The sequence below is a fragment of the Populus trichocarpa genome, chromosome 17, assembly GCF_000002775.5.
Source record: "Populus trichocarpa isolate Nisqually-1 chromosome 17, P.trichocarpa_v4.1, whole genome shotgun sequence".
NCBI classification, from domain to species: domain Eukaryota; kingdom Viridiplantae; phylum Streptophyta; class Magnoliopsida; order Malpighiales; family Salicaceae; genus Populus; species Populus trichocarpa.
Genome location: NC_037301.2, coordinates 8,041,788 through 8,062,159, shown reverse-complemented (window position 1 = coordinate 8,062,159; position 20,372 = coordinate 8,041,788). Strand labels below are relative to the sequence as shown.

The 20,372-nt window shown below is 33.4% G+C and overlaps 1 pseudogene; it reads left to right on the top strand.

The window, feature by feature from the left end:
* The first annotated feature begins 11,629 nt into the window (after positions 1–11,629).
* LOC112324821 (small nucleolar RNA Z247) lies at positions 11,630–11,754 on the top strand (annotated as a pseudogene).
* The last annotated feature ends 8,618 nt before the right edge of the window (positions 11,755–20,372 follow it).

The following is a 20,372-nucleotide window of genomic DNA, read 5'->3' as shown; positions in this document are numbered from 1 at the left end:
TTGGCCGTATGCGTGAAAACAAAACTTTTTTTTTTTTCAATGTTTTAACGAAAACTGGGTACTTTAATACTTGATTTGTATCTTTATGGTATAAAAATACAAAACAATACTAAGCAAAATTCAATAAAAAAATTTTTGTGGAAATCAAAATCACATATTGTTTTTGAAATAATTTTTTGAAGAAATTTTTCTTGTTTTTTTTTTTGAAATAATGTGGCTGGGCTGGACCCAGCTGGTTTCTACCCGCAAGCGTGCGTGAATAATTGCACGCCTGCTACAGTCACGATGTAATTAATCTTCAAGTGCATAGTGTTTGTGCATTATCTGCAAAGTTGGAGAAGTTTACCTGGAAGCGAAGCAAAGGCAACAACATGCTTTGGACCTCTATCTTCTCCTTTTCATTTTTTTTTTCTTCTGATGCCTCTGGTTCTTCCTGTTTTTTTCTGTTTCTGTTTTCCGTTCTTCTTGCGGTTCCTTCCCTTTTGTCTGTCTTCTCCTTCCTCCCGATATTCTTTATTTTTATTTTCTGTTTTTTTTGTTTGCTTCTCTCTCTACTGGTTTCCCTGTTTTCCTTTCCCTTCTGCCCTGTCTCTCTCGTTTTCTCCTCCTCCCCCTTCTCTGCTCCTCCTCTGTTCTTTTCCTCCCCTCTCCCTATTCGCTCTCCTCCCTGGCTTTTTATCCTCGTTCTCACTTTTTTTTCTCACCCGTTCCTCTGTTTTTTTCTCCCCACCTCTGTTCGGTCTCTCCTCTGGCTTTTATAGCTAGAGGATGCAAGCATTTTCCGTAACGGTCGGCGTGCATCACGACGGCGAGGAACATCAGCCGCGAGACGTGCCCACCCTTGATTGCAGCTCCACTGTCTCTGAAAAAAACGCCTCCCCTGTCTCTTTATTGCCAGCTGTTGTTTTGAAGAAGATAGTGCACAGTGCGCATAATCCTTAATGAAACGGCACCGTTTTCAATTTCAAAATGATATTTCTGATTTGGTCCCTGGATGTTTTTACAATTTTGTAATCAAGCCCCTAGATAAATTGTAATTGGATCCCTTGATTTTAGCGCATTTTCCGGTTTGGTCCTTGGTTTTAGATTGTTTCAATCAAGTCCCTAATTGGCCATCAAACTTCAATAATTATGCAATTAAGCCCCTGATTTGACCAAATCAACTCTTCAAAAAGTATAATTGAACCCCAAAACTTTAATTTCTTCCAATAAAAGCCTAAATTGACTTTAAAATCAATTTTTCCTGCAATTAAACCCTTTATAAATTCAATTAAACCTTAGATAAAGTTTAATTGAGTCCATAAACATCTGATTTCAAACTTTTCTTCCTCAAATCAAATTTCGATTCTTGTATTTTTGAACCTCCTCAACCAATTTCTAGCTATTTTATGGGCGTTCCAGCATCATTTTCTCACTCCTGTTATTTTTTTTTATTCCTTCTAAATATATATTTTTTGATATGTATTTTTTGTATTTTTTTTCATTTTTTGTGTGGGAACTCAAAAATAGATAACAACACAAACAAGGCTTTCTCCAATGGAGTCGTCATCCTGTCACAGGTGCGTGATGTTGGGGCAACGATGAGTTTCGGCCTCCTAAAGAGGTGTGTTGTTGGGAATGATTTTTGAATTTAATCATAAAATTATGATTAAGGTTCAGGAGTCGTCACCTAATATTATGGTCACTAGAAACCTATGATATACGAGAGTATGGGTAAAGGACTGGTTGTGTAAAGGGAAGACACATCACACCTAGTGCACCCTACCTAAGGTAAGTTGTATTGTTGTTTGATTTTTTTTCTAGCTCGGGTTTTTATTTGTTGGTCTCGTCTACGGTTCAAGGAATATCTCCCTTCGTGAGAGAAACTCTACCTTATCGAGTTAAATCATAACCGTTCTAAAGTCTGAATTTTAGCATCGCATTTATTTTGCACGTTGTATATTTAATACTTGAGGGTATACTCTATTGTGTAGTTTTACAACTTCAAATATTAAAGTCTATATCTAAACCCTAATATGAAATAAAAAATGATTGGTAAAGGGTTTTTGATATTTTGACCAAATCCTTTTTTTGCTTTTTAAAAATATGAGAAATATGTAATTTTTTTTGTTTTTTATGAAAATATGCTTGAAAAAATTTTAGAATTTGACCGTATGCATGAAAAAAAAATTATGAAAATATACTTGAATTTTTTTTGAACTTTTTTTAGAAATATTTTGGAGAAAACCAGGTGTTTTAATATAGCATTTGTATCTTACAGTGTAAAAATACAACTTAATTAAACAAAATTGATAGAAAAACATGCAAGAAAATCACTAATTTTTGAAAGGATTTTTTATTTTTTTTAGGAATTTTTTCTCTTTTTTTCATATATAATATTTATTATTATATTATTATAAAATATGGGCTGAGTCGAGCTCAGCCCAAGAAAAGGTTGGGTGGGGCCGATCTCCGCCCAAAATGGTTGGGTCGATCTTGACCCAAAAGATCTTTTTTCTTTCTTTTTTGGGCCGGGCCGAACCAAAATGGGTTCGACCTAGGCCCGCATGGTTGCTAGCCCAACCCAACAACCATATTTGTCATAACCCAATTTTTGAATTTTCAAAAAAATAAAATAAATAATAAGATAAAAAAATAAATGAATACAAAATATTTGAGAATTGGGTTAAGACAATAAAAATTTGAAGTTTGAGGATTGAATTATAAATTTGGGGGTCAATTTGGTAAAACATTAGAAGAATTGGAAGTTTGGGGACTTGATTGAACTTGGAATTGTTTAATTAATGAAATCAGGGACCCAATTATTAAATGTCAGAAGTTAAGTGGGTAAATTGAAGATAGCCATTTTAATAAATAAAAAAACTCGGCGCCATTTCTACTGCTCATCACCTTCTTCAAGAGACCGATTAAACAAGAAGAAATGGCACCAAAATCGAACCACGTCACGATCTCATTTCCATATCGATCAACAGTCCTGCATGAGAGGACTGTTAACGGCTTCATTTATAGAAAGAAATGGCATCAAACCTAGACCATGTCTCTTACCCACGATTCCATTTCCAAATCGATTAACAGTCTTGCATGAGCAGGACTTATAAAAGGCCAGAGAAAGACAAACATGGGGAGAAGAAAAAAGGCAGAGGGGGAGGAGAAGAAAAGGGCAGAACAACACAAGAGCCAAGAATGAACGAAAAAAAGAGAGAAGAGGGGGAGGAGAAAACCCAGAGGGAGAGAGAAGACAAAAAAAATAGAGAGAGAGAGTATATAGAGAGAGACTAGTGAACAGAGAAAGAAAGAAAAGGAGAGAGAAAACAGAGACAGACGAAAAAAACACGGAGAGTAAAGAAGAAGCAGAAAAGGAAGGAAACAAGAAAAAGGGAGGAACAGAATAGGGAATAGAGGGCCAAGAGCAGAAAGACGAGCACCAATCTTCTTCTATCCGACCAGTCCTCCATCGTCTTCGTCTAGCTACCAGGTAAGTTCTACCTCTTCCCCGCTTTGCAAATTCAGTTTAGTTGTTACAAAGGCAAAATAATTACCATATCACTGTGTAAAGCATGCATGAGTAATTCACACATGCATGCACAGTGACCAACCGGGTCACTGGTTTGGACCAGTGACCGAGCTAGGGCAGCTGAGTCCAGCCCAGCTCATATGGGTTGCGCTGACCCAACCAAAAAAAATAGAAAAAAGCTAAGGTTGAGGCCCAGCCGCCCCAATCTATTTTGAGCCAAGGGTGTCCAAAAATATTTGACTTTTTAAAATTTATTTGTAAATCCTTCGTGTTTTTTTTTTTTGTATTTCACTATATAATTAATTTGTGGATTTGTTTTTGTTAAATGCAAATCCGGTGTACGATACTTTTTTTGAAAAAAATAAAAAAATATGCATGCATTGATTTTAAAATTATTTTACTGGTTTATTCACTGACGTCAGAGTCAGAAATATTATATATTTTTAACCATGTAATATTTACCAACGCCAGAGTTGGAAGTATCCGTAGTTGAATATTCACTGGCGCCAGAGTCAGGAATACCATACATTTTTTTACTATGTAATATTTACCAACGCTAGAGTTGGAAGTATGTGTAGTTAAATATTCACTGACGCTAGAGCCAAGAATATTACAAGCAAACCATCATAGCATAAACTAACAAACTTTTAGCAATTTAAGACAGAATTAGCAATGCAGTCTGCCTTAGGCAAAACGTTTAAAGGGTGATACTATCTTTTATTTTACGTAACCAATCCCGTACCATAGAATTTTTGTTGACCAGTTAGGGTTATTGGTGACCATAATACTAGGTGGTGACTCCTTAAACCAAACATTTACTCATCAAAGGACAAAATGTCATAAATCTGTTCTTTTCATTAATTTTTTAAGGCCGTTGCAACGTCGGGTGCGACAATACTAATTAATTATGCTGCATGCAGAACAAATTCTCATTCTGCATGCAGCAACTCGGTTGCAGCAATAGAGGGGCAAAGCTACCTGGCACCGGAGTGCCTAGCTGGAGGTCTAGTTGGTCATGATGGGGATTGGTGGTGGTGTTGATGGTGCAGTTGGTGGACGGTGGCAGAAGGAGAAAGAAAAAGAAATAGCTCTACAACAAAGAGAGAGGGAACAACGGTGGCTCTTGGTAGTTGGGCTAGCTACCTGTGGTGGAGCTGATGGTAGACAAATTGATGGTGGGGTTGGTTGGTGGCTTGAACAACGGAGAGAGAGAGGGAGAGAAAAATGTGCAGAAACCGGGGCTAGGGGGCTAGTTTTTTGGCGACTTTGGACCCGATTTTCTTCATCTTCAGGCCATGAAATCCACCCCTGTTTATAAGGGGTGGAAGAGGGAAATCTTCTCTACACTAGGGAAAACGTTTGCCCTTGATTCAGTTGGAAAGGATCCCAACCGTTGGTTCAAAGTAGGCACCATGAACTGTCAAATTTGACAATTCAAGGCTGTCTGAGTTGGTCATTTTAGGCCGGCTCTATGGCCTCTGTGGTGTCAATCAACCTAAATGGACCACATGGGGTTGTAGATAAATGTCAGGTGATCATTTGTTTGCAAGTTTTGTCAAATTTGGTGAAGATTAGAGGCATTAAATGCACCTGCAAAGTAGTCTCCTTGAATTATCATTTCAGAGAAACTTGAAAAAGAAGACTGGGCTATTTCTTTGCAAAATTGTGCTCAATTTCATATGTGGCAATTCCGCCAAGACCTCTTCGTTAGATGGGGGAATAATCCGCACGAATCGGATTTTTTGAGGAACATATCGAGAGAGAACTGGATTTGAACAGTAACCAAAACAGCGCTGTTTTGGTAAAGTTCATTTTGGTCCTTTTGTTTTTTATTTATGTCATATACACCCTTGATTGGCTTCAAACTTTCAATTTTATACAATTGAGTCCCTAGAAAAACATCAATTTTAACCCCGGATTGGCTCGCCTCTTTCACTTTGGTGCTTAGTTTTGGATTTATACAATTTGACCCTTAATTGATCATTAAACTTTCAATTTTTTCAATTTCACCCCTGATTTCAATCAATTGAGCCCCTATAGTTTGGTGCCTTTTGCTAATTGGTCATTGGCTGCGAATATTTTCAATTTAACCCTTAATTGACCCCAAAACTTTGATTTTCTTGCAATTTTGCCCCTGATTTCAATCAATTAACTTGATAAAAAATAAATTTGGTCTCTTAAAATTTCAATCTTCTTAATTAAGCCAAAATTAGGATCCCAAACTTCATTGTTCACCAATTAAGACCCTAATAAAATTAATTTGACCCATTTAAAGTATAATTAAGTCCTTGCACCTAATTAAATCCTTCAATTGGACCAAAATTAATTTTTAAACATAATTGAAATTTAATTTGGCCAATGATTAAATCAAATTACCCTATTAAAAATTTAATTATATTTTTGGACTTAATTTTTATGCAGATTCGTCCAATAATCATTTAATTTGACCTTAAATTTGCATTGTTTCTCCATTTTGGGTATCAATTGTGTACAATTAGGCCTAAAATTTCCTTCAAAATTGCAGCTTGATTTTCCCATCTGTTTGAGATCCTCCTTGTCCTGTTTTCTCCGCTTCACTAGTTTTTATTTTATTTCTTGATTTTTTTTTTAAAGAAAAGGAAGTGAATTTGAGAAATAAGCCAGGAATGGGTTATGAAAGTCATAATGAGATTAGGAGTAATTGGGCATAAAAGTGCCAATTCACCAAATAAGTTGGAAGTGAAAAAAATAACTAGGACTTTAGAATGTATAAGCATCAAACCTACCATAGGTTTAACTCATTGCAGTAAACCCATGTAGATAGACAATCGATAGATTATGCACAACTAACTATTAGGAATAAAAGACAAGAGTAGTAATGCAACTTATCTTAGATAAAATTTTTAAAGGTGATAGTATCTTTTCTTTAGCATAATTAATCTCTTACCTTAGAGCTCTGAAGACCAAATAGGGTTCCTAGTGACTATAATACTAGGCAACAACTCTTCTTTTCATTTTTACCCCATTACAACCATCCTATAACAACCAAAAAGAAATTTTTGTAAGTTTTTAATAATGTTGGGAACTTATGTGTAAACATGAAAATCTCAATTAAATGAAACAAAATCTTTTGAGAAAAACAACATTGTTTCACTCGAAAACTAAACAAAAAATAGCATCAAAATAATGTTGTTTTGTGCTTAGGCACAAAAAGTGTCTTCTCTCCTACAGGTTTGCTACAAAAAGGGTTTTTATTCTATCTTTTTTATGGTTTTTTTACTGAGATTAGCCAATTTTTTCTTCTCTCCCATGCCTTCCAAAAATGACAAACACACCACTCATCTCCTCTTCATGTGTGCTATATTCTTAATAAAAAAAATACATGCATTTACCTTATGAAATCGCTGTAAAACTGGTGCGAAAAGGCCAATCTAAGCATGTTTTGCCAAAATGTACAACTATGGTGGAGGGTTGAGATTAACCAAAGGAAATCAATGTCCATGATCATTCACCAATAAAGGTTTTAGGAGCTTCATCATTATCTATAAATAGAGAGGCAAAACAGGAAACAATAGGAGTTAATATATAGAGAGAAAATGTTGAGATAGAGAAAAAGAGAGAGAAAGAGAACAGAATGAGAGATTGAGCTAAGAAAAATGAAGCTAGCTTGATCCATAAAGTAAAGAGAGAAAACCATAAGAAAATCACACCCATGCTAATATGACACCATCTCTACCACTACAACAGCTCCTCCCTCATTTGGATCTAGCCCTAAGGAGAGCTAATACTTCTTTCTTCTCTTTTTTTTTTTTACATTATGTTTTTGTGTTGTTACTATTCAAATGAAAAAATAATGAATATGATACTATTCATGCATGGACAATATTTATTCATGTGTTTTTATTTTGTTTTATTTTTATTTTCTTCACTATAACAATAACTTCATTTTGTAAAACTACATCTTTGTCTTTTACATATGTATGTGTGAGTAAATATTTATTTAAAAAAAAAACAAAACAATGTTAACGAGTTTTTGTCAAGTTAGGATCATGTTTTTTATATTAAGTTTGGGTTTTAACAACTAGGTTAACATGTCTCCTAGTCTTTTGGGACTGACGTAGGCCTAACATATTTAAAAAAAAAAAACCTTAAGAAAAGCTTAGTAGTAAGTCAATGAGTTTTTGTCAAGTTAACATCAAGTTTCAATTAAACCTAAATTTGGATTTTAATGGTTAAGTCAACATGTCTTTTAATTTTAGGGATCGACATAGGCCTAACATGATGCTTTAAAACTTGAAATAATGTCAATAATGGGTCCATGAGTCTCCTCAAACTACAGACCAACATGAGATGAATGTAGTATTTTATTCAACCTTTTGCTTCATAATAATAATAATAATACTTTGAAAAAAAAGTTGTTAAACTCCAGATTCAAGGTTTGACACTAACTTGATGAATATCCACCAATAATAAATAACTTGAAAATAACCTTAGAAAATATTTTGGATAGTAATGGCATGAATACAAATAAATTTAGGATAAAACACATAGTTAAAGTAACTTTTTTTTAGAAATGATATGGTAAGTGTGATTTTTATCCTTCTTTAAACATAATCAACCTTTTAGTTAGATATAAGGAACCAATGTATATTTTTTTAATTCTTGTTCTCTTTAAAAACTAGGCGCGGCAACTCCATTTTCCATACTTTCCTTTAATTTTGAAGGTATTATATTTTTATGTTAGGTGCAACACAAATAACACCCAACTTGGTTATGGTATTCAAATCTATCTCAAAATCAAAATCTTCAAGTTTTAGTTTTTTTATGTATTCCCATAATCCTTATAATATCCTATACTTTTCCAACTTCACCATTCTCACACCAACTAGAGTATCAAGTCTCCTGAAGCATATAAGAAAATTTCAAAAGCTCAAAAGCAATCACTAGTACATTAACCATTTGAACATTGCAAATTGAAGTCATACTAGTACTTTTTATATATCTCGAACTGTGTTCTTGTGTATTGGAATTTAACCCTGGAGCTTGATATGAAGAACCACTCAAAAAATAACATTAGATACTTCTCCGTTAACGTTGACTTATAGGCAAAATACCACCCTTCTCATTGAATTAGCGGCATAAAGTTTAATTTGAGCTCAAAAATCGAATATGGATTATTATGATTATCAATCGATAATGTTCGCCAAACTAGAAGATATCAAAAAATTTATCGATGGATTGCTTATAATTAGAAGGTTTATGATAATTATCAGTCGACGATGTTAGCATAACTTGATGATATAGACAAAAAAAGATTTGTGCTAATGGATAAGGAAAAGGTCAAACGAACATACAATAATAAGGTGCACACCAAGTTCTTTTTTTATAGATGGGGTTTAGAATAGAAGGCAGTACTTCCTATTGATTATAAAGATAGAAAATTTAAAGGTTGTAAAGTAACAGTAAGGACATAAAATAAGTTGAAAAACATTTTTCAGTGTTTGATTATATTATAAAAAATAAGCTGGAAAATATTTTATTAAAATAAATTTATTAAAATAATAAGGAATAAATCTTACAAATTAAAAAGTTGAATGAGAATGGAATTGAAAAAATTTAATTTTATGTTAAAATATTTTGAAATTTGCTTAAAATTTAAGCAATAAATTTGCTTTCTTTTGTGGGTGTTCCGACCATGACTGCATTAATATTCTTGCCAAGCTCACCCTCAGATATTTTTGCTCGAGATTGAGATTCTTTCTATTGAAATTCTTCATTGTTGGCTTTCAAGCCACTAGCATGGTAAAGTGTAAATGTGGAGGGTCAACTTACCCTCCTATATTTCCAAAATATATATTTATGCAATTGTATACTTATATAGAGTATAGTAACATAAAATTTTAGTATTTTTCTCTGTCGACCCTCTATTAATAATGAAAAATACAATGAGAGTTAAATTTGAACTATTGTGAAAAAAAAGTATTGAATGCTACATATTTCAATAGCTAGTTTTCTTAGAAAATGCACAATTCCATTATTTAATTTGTATATTATCTTAAATGCATAGTCTTAATAAATTATAAAAATTTACATTATATATATATATATATATATATATATATATATATATATATATATATATATATCCTCCCTCTAGCTCTTCTATCCTCTTAGCAATGATGTTATTTTATTTTATTTTATTTTTTGAAAAACCATATAAATATGAAGATAATTGAAATATAGGACAATTTTTTCAAATAATTATGTTGCTTCGCCACATATGCCAGACTTCCTGATATCTCTTGAGGGATCACCTATCAATTTTGCATAGTATAAACGAGGCTGATCAAAAGCCGCTCGAGTCAGATAATCTTATTATAAGCCAATAACAGGAAAATATTATTAACAATTGTCCATTGTCCAAACTCTAATAAACATAAACATGTTCTTAACTTCCATAAATGGAAATCTGAAGAATTAATAAAATCTTGGAAAGTTCTGGAGAGTCAAAAAGGAATAAAAGATAGTCATGAGCGGCCCTCGGGTATCCCTTTTGTTAATACTTTTTTGATGCACGTGTGGCCTCAAAGAAAACCTAGACCATGATGATAAAAAGGTTGTGTTCTGGTCAAAAAAGCATCTTCAATCCTTTTTTAAAGGTCTCTCTTTTCTTTCCAGTTTGACTTCAGAACAAGGGGGTCGGTCTACCATGTGTATATTATCGCAAAAATTCCACGTTTTTTGGCCTCTAGATACATGACATGGGTTGGAATCAATCGGACAAAGCTCCTTTTTTTCCCCTCCCATTCATTGGCCTTACTGGTTTTTTATTTTTCTGGCCGATAATTTTTTCCGGCCACTTACTCTGTCGCGGTGACGACAAATCGGCATGAACACCCCACATTTTTATGCTTCGAGGGAATTTCCAGAAGAACCCGAATTACAAAATGAGATAGCTTCTACTTCAATTATATTATTATTGAAAAAAAAAGTGATGGATACTCAAATCTTTTTTCAAAAAAAAAAAAACCCAAATATGTAACCATATTGTTGCATGTAGTAAACTCTATATTGGGGAACCATGCACAAAGAAAAGAGTGGATAGCATTTGACAAAAAAATAAATAGATATTTTAAATAAACTGGACATAAGATATACTGGACTGTGTGTAATACATCATGCAAATAATTAAAACAAAAAGAAAGAGACATGAAGTTAGTTCTAATACCTAAACTTTATCTTAGAAATTAGATATTTTAAATTCCAATCAGGGATTGGTTATAGTTGGAGCTCAGATTATTCCGAAGAAGTTAGGATTTGGAGTTCAAACAAGGATTGATTGAAATTCGATAACAAGAGAGAACTGGTAAGGGTTTCCATTGAGAGCAAATTCTTTTTTATTTAATTTTCAACTCTCTCAAAACTAATTTTATTAAATATTTTGTGTTCTCTGTTCCATGCAGGACTTCTATCTCATCCTTATCTAGTAGTGGTTTTGAATCCTCTCTTATCTTCTTATCTCGCGTAACAACTTCCCTCTGTAAACAATATAAATGAAAATGTGATGATAGTGAAAATAATTAATAAGATTCTTCTGAACTTATATTGTTTACATGGTATCAGAGCTTTTTGGCTAACACCCTTAAACATATCCTTTTTCATGGCTTCCTCTAGTCCAAACATCACTTTTTCAATTATTAATCATCTTATCTCTGTCAAATTAGATGGCTCTAATTATCTTGGTTGGTTGTCTCAATTTCTTACTATTTTAAGGAGTAATGATCTTCTGGGTATTGTTGATGGCTCATAATCTTGTCCTTCTAAATTTCTTGTTGATTCAAATGGACAAGCTACACTTATAGTGGATCCAAATTTTATTTTATAGACCAAAAAGGATCAGTATTTACTTAGTTGGTTGAATGCTACTCTCTCGGAGACAATTCTCCCTACAGTTTTGGCTTGAATACTTCCAAGGAGGTATGGGATTCACTGGCCAATCGGTTTGCTGCTCCAAATTGCTCTCGTGTTTCACATTTGAAGAGACAACTTCAAAATCTACAGCAGGGGAATAAATCTTGTGCAGATTATATTCATACTGCTAAAGGCCTAGCCAATCAACTTGCTGCTGTGGGCAAGCCTATTGAAGATGATGATCCGATATCTCATATTATTGGTGGTCTTAGTACTGCCTATACTTCTTTCATCACTTCCTTCTCATTTGCAACAAGAGATATTTCTCTCTCGTTCAATGAATTTCAATCTGAACTGCTTAGTTGTGAAACTTTGTTGGAAAATCAGACCAAGGCAGTACCTCCGGAGGCTGGCCAATTTGCATTATTCAATCAATATTAGGGTTCATCCGGATTCAGCAAAAAGTATAGATTAGGTCACCTAAATATTCTCCTCGCACTCAGCATCCATCATATTCTCCTCGTACACAGCATCTATCTCGGAATGGCAGCACCATCAACACAAGTTCTGGAAATTTCTCTAGAAATGAGAATCAGCCTCTATCTACAGTTTTTAACAAAAATCGTACTCTCTGTCAGATTTGTAACAAGCCAAACCATCAAGCATTAGATTGCTATCATCGCATGGATTTCTCTTATCAAGGGAGACACCCACCATCTCAGTTGGTTGCAATGGCAGCACACACTCACAATGTCAATGACAATGAACCATGGTTTGCTGATAGTGGTGCTAACAATCACATCACTACTGCATTGGATAACTTGGCCCTATAACAACCATATCAAGGTGGAGAAATAGTGAGTGTTGGAAATGGTGGTGGTTTGCAAATCTCCAATACTGGTTCCACACTTATCCAAACACCTACGTCTACACTTCATTTAAATAATGTTCTTCATTGTCCTTCAGCTTCTACTAATCTGCTTTCTATTCAACAGTTTTGTGATGATAATAATTGTTATTTTCAACTTACTTCTAGTCATTTTCTTGTGAAGGACATGCAGACGGGAGAAATTATGTTGCAGGGACCGAGTAAAGCTGGTCTATATCCGATATACTTGAAACATTTCTCATCAAATAAAAGTCGCAGTTTGGTTGCTTTCATTGGTGTCAAAGCTCCAGTTTCAGTTTGGCATAATCGACTCGGTCATCCATCTTCTTCTGTATTCCAACTTTTGTTATGTCATTCTCAGTTGTCTCTGTCTAGTTCACAACGACAAGAATCTTTATGTGAGCCATGTCAACTGGCAAAAAGCAAAAAGCTTCCTTTTTTAATTTCTAGTCGCATATCGAATTTTCCTCTTGAGCTTATACGCTCTGATGTGTGGACCTCTCCAGTAAAGTCAATAAGTGGCTGCAAGTTTTATGTCTTATTTGTTGATGATTTTTCCCGTTTCACTTGGCTCTTTCCATTGAAACACAAGTCAGATATCTTTGTTTGTTTTTTTAAATTCAAATGCTTAGTTGAAAATCTTCTGTCTCGAAAAATTAAGCAATTACAAACTGATAGGGGTGGAGAATTCACTTCTTCTCAGTTCAAAACGTTTCTTGCAAATAATGGTATTGTTCATAGAATTTCTTGTCCATACACATCTGAACAAAATGGTATAGCGGAATGCAAGCATCGTCATGTGGTTGAATCTGGTTTAGCTCTTCTTGCTCACTCACACTTGCCTAACAAATATTGGGTTGATGCTTTTCTTACTGCCATCTATCTCATCAACAGATTTACCCACTCCAACATTAAATAACAATACTCCATACACCAAGTTATTTAATGCAGAACCAGATTATTCTATTCTCAAAGGATGTGTGTGTTATCCATTACTGCGACCTTATAATGATCATAAATTATCTTTTCGCAGTAAACAGTGTATTTTCTTGGGTTATTGTTCCAATTCTAAAGGATATCAATGTCTTGATTTTTTTAACCAATGGAGTTTATATTTCGCGACATGTCACGTTTGATGAACATGTGTTTCCAGCTAAGGATATATATTCAGCTACTCCCCCACAACAGGACTATCCCTCTACTTTCTCTCACACGAAATTGACAAGTAAGTTTTTATCTCTTCCACCAACTTCAAACTTATCTACTCTTATTTCTCCTACTGTTAACACATCTACAGATATTTCCCCACAAGATCCATCATCCTCTTTATCTCTTCCAGTTCCACCAATTTTATCCTTGTCACCTATAGTTCTAGAATCCCCACATCATATGCCTGAGATATTTGCACCAGCAGAATATATAGCCTCTCATTCCCTATACATTTCCTCTATTACACAACCGTCCTTAGAGTGTTTTTCTCTACCCTCTCGGATGATTACTCGTAGCATTACTGGATCTCTCAAACCTAAACAACTTTCTGACTTTCACCTCTATCACTCTACAAAAATCCTCTCAAAGCTCTTCATACTATCATCCTTCCTCCTGAACCAACTACCTTTACACATGCCTCAAAGAGCCAACATTGGAGAGATGCTATGACTGCCGAATATAATGCTTTAAACTCCAATAGTACTTGGACTTTGTGTCCACGACCCTCTCATAAACATGTGATTCGAAACAAGTGGGTTTACAAACTTAAACAAAAATCAGATGGCACAATTGATCGTTATAAGGCAAGGCTTGTGGCAAAGGGTTTTGAGCAACAAGATGGCATCGATTACACTGAGACTTTTAGTCAAGTTATTAAACCAGCTGCTATCCGTCTCATTTTTGCTTTTGCAGTTCATTATGATTGGATTATTCGGCAATTAGATGTTTCTAATGCCTTTTTACATGGACAGTTGACAGATTAAATATTTATGGAACAACCACAAGGCTTTGTAGATTCATCTCAGTCTAATTCTGTTTGTCGCCTCCACAAATCTCTTTACGGCTTGAAATAAGCTCCTCGAGCCTGGTTTCAACGTCTCTCCCAGGTACTCTTTGATCTTGGTTTTATGGGATCCACTGTGGATACATCATTATTTGTATTTCTTCAAGAGGCAGTGCGTATTTATGTTCTGATTTACATTGATGATATTATTGTTACAAGCAATAAGCCAACTGATGTTTCTGATCTCATTACCAAGCTTCAACATGAATTTTCAATGAAGGATTTAGGACAACTTTCTTATTTTCTGGGTATTCAGGTTCACCGAAACAGAGAAGGTCTTCATTTGCATCAATCTAAGTATATTGTTGACTTATTGAATCGTGCCAACATGACAGGAGCTAAACCATATCAGACTCCATGTATTTCTGGTAAGAAGTTGTCAAAATTTGATGGTGATCCTCTTCCTGACTCATCAGTTTATCGTTACATAGTTGGAGCATTACAATATTGTACCTTGACAAGACCTGATTTGCATTTAGTGTGAATCAACTCTGCCAATTTTTACATGCTCCCACAACTACACACTTTACAGCTACAAAGAGGGTCCTTCGATACCTTAAATCTATAGTTGAGCATGGCATTTACTTTTCAAAAGGTTCTTTGCAATTGCATGGCTACTGTGATTCGAATTGGGCTGGGAGCCCGGATGATAGGCGCTCCACCACTGGCTACGGGATTTTCTTAGGTCCTTGTTTAATCTCATGGGCGGGGAAGAAGCCACATGTTGTTGCTCGTTCTAGTACAGAGGCTGAATATCATTCCATGGCAATCACTACTGCTGAGCTCTATTGGATTCGAATGCTTTTCAAAGATTTGCATCTTCACCTGACAGCTTCCCCAACCCTTTGGGTTGATAATATTGGTGCTCTTGCTCTGGCATAAAATCATGTCTTTCATGCTAGGAAAAATATATCGAAATTGATTATCACTTCATTCGCGAGAAAATTATTGCTAAAGATATATCAGCTCAGTATATCAGTATAGTTGATCAAATAACAAATATTTTTACAAAGGGTCTCACCATAGCTCGTTTTCTTCTGCTAAGAGACAAGCTCATGATTTGTTCTCTTCCCAGGGGCTGTAACAGAAACAGAGGAAAGTCCATGCAGGACTTCTATCTCATCCTTATCTAGTAGTGGTTTTGAATCCTCTCTTATCTTCTTATCTCGTGTAACAACTTCCCTCTGTAAACAATATAAATGTACATGTGATGATAATGAAAATAATTAATAAGATTCTTCTGAACTTATATTGTTTACCTTTTCTATGAGCTATTTGTTTTTGTATTTTAAAAGTGTTTTTAAAAAAAAAATTAATTTTTTTTCTTCACTTTAAATTATTTTTTTAGTATTTTCAGTTTATTTTAATATATTGATATCAAAAATAAATTATAAAAAATAAAAATAAATATTATTTCAATATATTTTTAAATAAAAAAAAATTAAAAAAACAATTATTACTTCCAATAATATAACTATTTAACATAATTAATTTGCGCATTGATATTCTAGGCTCAAATTAAGTTCCACGACACGAGCCCATTAGCGACTTATCATTTGAGTCTCTAATAGCAAATTTTGGAGGTGTGCCAACAATCTTTCCTTATGGCCTTTTGGCTTTATATTCAATTATAAGTGGCGAGCTACTTTTAACTAGGAAAGTCTTAAGTAGTGGCTTATGTATCAATATATGTGTTTATTCACATTATATTAAAAAATTCCAAATATTTTACAAATATATATATTTATATAATATAAATATACATTTTTTATTAGGTTCAAGCGGGTTTTGATAATGAAGAAATGATGAATTATTTGTCAGGATATAACTTAAATATTGACAACAAATTCACCAACAAGTATTAATGATAAACATAATTCATCGATAAATATCATCTATAATATTGACATGTTAATTTTTTTTTTCTTGATTTTCAATTATAGTTCCTTCAGTATTTTTTATTGGTGAATACTGAGAGAAGTAGCAACATCATGTTTTTTCAGTAAATATTACTTTAATTTATTGATAGTATTATTTCTATTGATATTTGTGTTTGTATTTAATAATTTTTAATAGTCTTACATCTCCAGTATTTACAACTAAATTATAACAGCTCCTTTACAACCGGAAATTTAGAAGTTGGCAATTGGAATTTTTTTATTTTGGGTTTTAGAACCATTGCAAATTGTACTTAAAAAAAAAAATTTGCAATGTTTACTTGCAATTTAATTGTTTTTTAGTAGCATATAGAAATGTGTTTGAAAACCAATGCAAACTATATATTTTAAAATTTTAAATTTTGTTTTCTTAAAATACTAGCATAGAGCACAAATACGAGCAGAGCTAGCGTGCACTCACTAAAGTGCATCGATCATGTGCTGGAATCGATATTTTTGGGGGTATTGGACAAGAATCGGCCAGGTAAGAAAGAGATGTTATTTTCTCCTTGTACCAACTTTTCTATAGGGTATCTTCTGAGCTCCAAAGAGGAATCCTATTGGGACCATCCGAGAGTCAAAAGAGAGTCTCATTGACATTCCTCACGCTCAAAAGTTGGAATCCTCCATATATCCCCTCCCCCACACCACGCAAGATCAATGGAATATATCTGCATATGCCCTAGCTAGATACAAGGGTCAGAAACAGAAAATCAAACTCCCCTATGCATCTCTGCGCCTGAAGATCTTGTCGATCTATTTATGCGTTCGCCGAAAGCATTTGAGATTAACAACGATCAACCATCTAGCTATATATTTTACCTCTTTATCTGTTTGCCACTCACTGCATGCCCACATGCATTAGCTGACAGTTCTGTCATCTCATCATCTCTTTTAACTTTTTATCCCGAAGAAAGTTGGTCTCTTGCATATATAATCGAACACCATGTAAAAAGTCTTGGCGGTGAAGAATTATGGTTGCAATTTGTGATCGAAACAAGGAAAGAAAGTGAATCTTTCAATGAATAACCACGCATTTGAGATTTTTCTTTCCCAACAAATGCCAAGAGGAAGTAAAAAACTGATCAAAAACCTATCGATATCTTAAACTTAATTATCCAATGGTTGATCATCCTTAATCTTCATCTCTCTGTCATGGCATTATCAGCTGCTAATATGTTGATCCGACATGCAATCAAGATTCATGAAATATTTTACAAGTAAGCTGTCGTTTGCAGCGATCACTTGTCAAGTATGGTATCTTGACATATGTCAACGAAAACTACTGGACATGCTATCATTTCCCTACTCGACGTTGAAGCGCCTGCATTGTAGCGTCATGAGATTTTGGAGTAATTTGTAATGAAGATTGAAAAAAAAATTATGTAATTACATAATTTTGTGTACTGGATTTTGTGTAATTACATGATATAAATACTTGAAATAATGCAATAGAACTATACATCTGTTAAAAAACAAATTATGTTATTTAATTAAATTAAATAATGGTAAACTCAGTTTACTTTTAAGTTCCAACAATCACATCTATAAACTAGCTTCTGTCAATAAAGTAAAATTTTAAAAATTAAAATAAATAATTTTATTGTCAAATTTTAATGTCAAGTACGTCAATCTTTGATATTATAAATATTTATATAAATTACTCATTAGTTTTTTTTATGAAAACATAAATTTTCTTCTTTCTATTCAATACAAATTATTCCGACAATTATAATCATTACCGTATATAAATTAATTAATTATAACCCACCCAGAAAAGGCATATAATTCATAGAAAAATGTTACAGTTATCAATAAACATTCTATCTTCACAGCATCAGCGAAAGTACAACATCCTCCAGAAAAGCATAACCTCTTTACGTATAAAGTACAACATTCTATCATCGCACGCCTGTGGCTCAGCGATCTTAGTAGAGTTTTCCTATTTCTGCATTTTAGATTCAAGTCTTAGTGTACACGCCTATCACTCCTGCAATCACTCCTGCAATGTTTTAATTAATTAAAATATATATAAATTAACCTAAATATTCACATTAAAAAACATAAAAAAAAAAAAAACAATTATAATAATGTTCATGATTTCTAGTATTTTGATAAAATTAGATACAAACAAGTTAATTTGGAGTTTGGACATCCATGTTAATTAAAACAAAAAAAAAAGGGCTAAAACATGCGCAAATTAAGATAATTCAAGTCTTGTTGATTAACAATATGAAATCACTATTCATTTTACTTACAATTATTAGAGAAATAACTTTTAATTACCTATTCAGATGCATATTACATGCATGTTATCTCAACAATCAGGGAATCACTACAATAAAATTAGTTTCTAACAACGAAAAATTGAATTATCATTTCTATTATTATTTCCATTTGTAATTTCACGGGATATCTTTTATAATATCCAAAAAATATTTTAATTTCAACAATCCTTATTTGTTTTTACATATTAATATTTTCTTTTTGAATTAAAAATCCCTCAAAACTTTTACCCAAAAATGGGCTAATTCAACATATTAATAGAGACATCTAATTTGCTGATAAGTTTCCAAATAAAATCGAGGATAAAACATAATTACAACTATTTCTTGGATGCCTTGATTATGTGTGAGATTTTTATAGAAATGTTGCACATATCTTTATATAATTTGGTCTTAATAAGAGGTCTATACCCAACAAATGAGGGACTTCATGCCTCTATAAAAAAATTTAATAAGTCAATTTGAAGACTTACTAATAGGTATCTTTGAATATGATGAATTGTTAAGAAGGAAGAAGAAAAAAACAAATTCTCCCTCTTCGAAAGAACATATAACCTTTCTATTATAATGAATATGTATATATTTGATATTTTACAATCAACCTTTAAACTTAGTTTATTTGCTACAAGATATTTTTAACTCATGAAATTTTATAAAATATTTTACAAATAGCAATTCACTTGCAATATCATCCAACCATTTTAACCACCACCTTCTTCTCACCACCGCCGCCACCATCTCCTCTTCTACCACCACCACCTCCTTTTTCATTACCACTTCACCACCAACACCTTCATCTCACCACCACCTCCATCGCACCACCATTTCCTCATCTATCATCACCTCCTCTTTCACCATCACTATGACCATCTCATCACCATCACCATCACCACCGTCTCACCACCACCTCCTCCTCCACTATCTTCACCACCACCACCACCACCACCTCCCTCTCTTTTACCACCACCACGACCACGTCCCCACCATTACCGTCCTCTCACCACTACCTTCTTCACCACCATTACCATTGAGAAATATTTTATATATAAATTTTTCACAGGAAAATATTTTTTTAAGTCAAACATTAAAACATTTTATGTAAAACATTTTACATGCAAAGTATTCTTTGCAAAGCAAAATAAATGGGATAACTTAAAATAAATTAATTTCATCATAAGGTTTATAATCTCCAACTGTTTTTTAGCGTTCTTGCAGAAATGGTGTAATAGAATATTATGACATTTTTTTTACGGTCTTATTTAATAGTTTGATCTTCGAAGTTTGAAAAAGGTCGCTATTTTTCAGACTAAAAGGAGTTTATGAACATTATCGTTTACCTTTCTATTCAGGCAGATGTAACCATGGGTAAAAATATTGTCAATGAACATACAAATGAGAGCCATTTTTATGATCTTTTAATTGTATAAGCTATTCTTTAGGTACATCAACAGTTCCCGACAAAAAGGTAGAGGAGAGCGAGAGAATCATACAGCTATATAAGTCAATGATGGACCCAACCATTTGGATTGCTACGAATAACTAGGATTTATTTTTTAAGGTTAGAAGCCTCCGAAGCTCAGCAACATGTGATGCCTCAAGGAATCGTTTATGCCATTTAAGTTTTCTTTTTATTATTAAAATGAGAGGAATGTATTTAATCCTTTCATGGACAATCTTTTCTTTATTTTTTAAAAAACAAGAAAGAAGGACATCACAGTTAATCATAGATCAAGGAAGTTAAATATTGAAATCTCAACCACTTGTGCCAACCTTAAGTTATCTTTACGTTCAAGTTGGAGGAGAT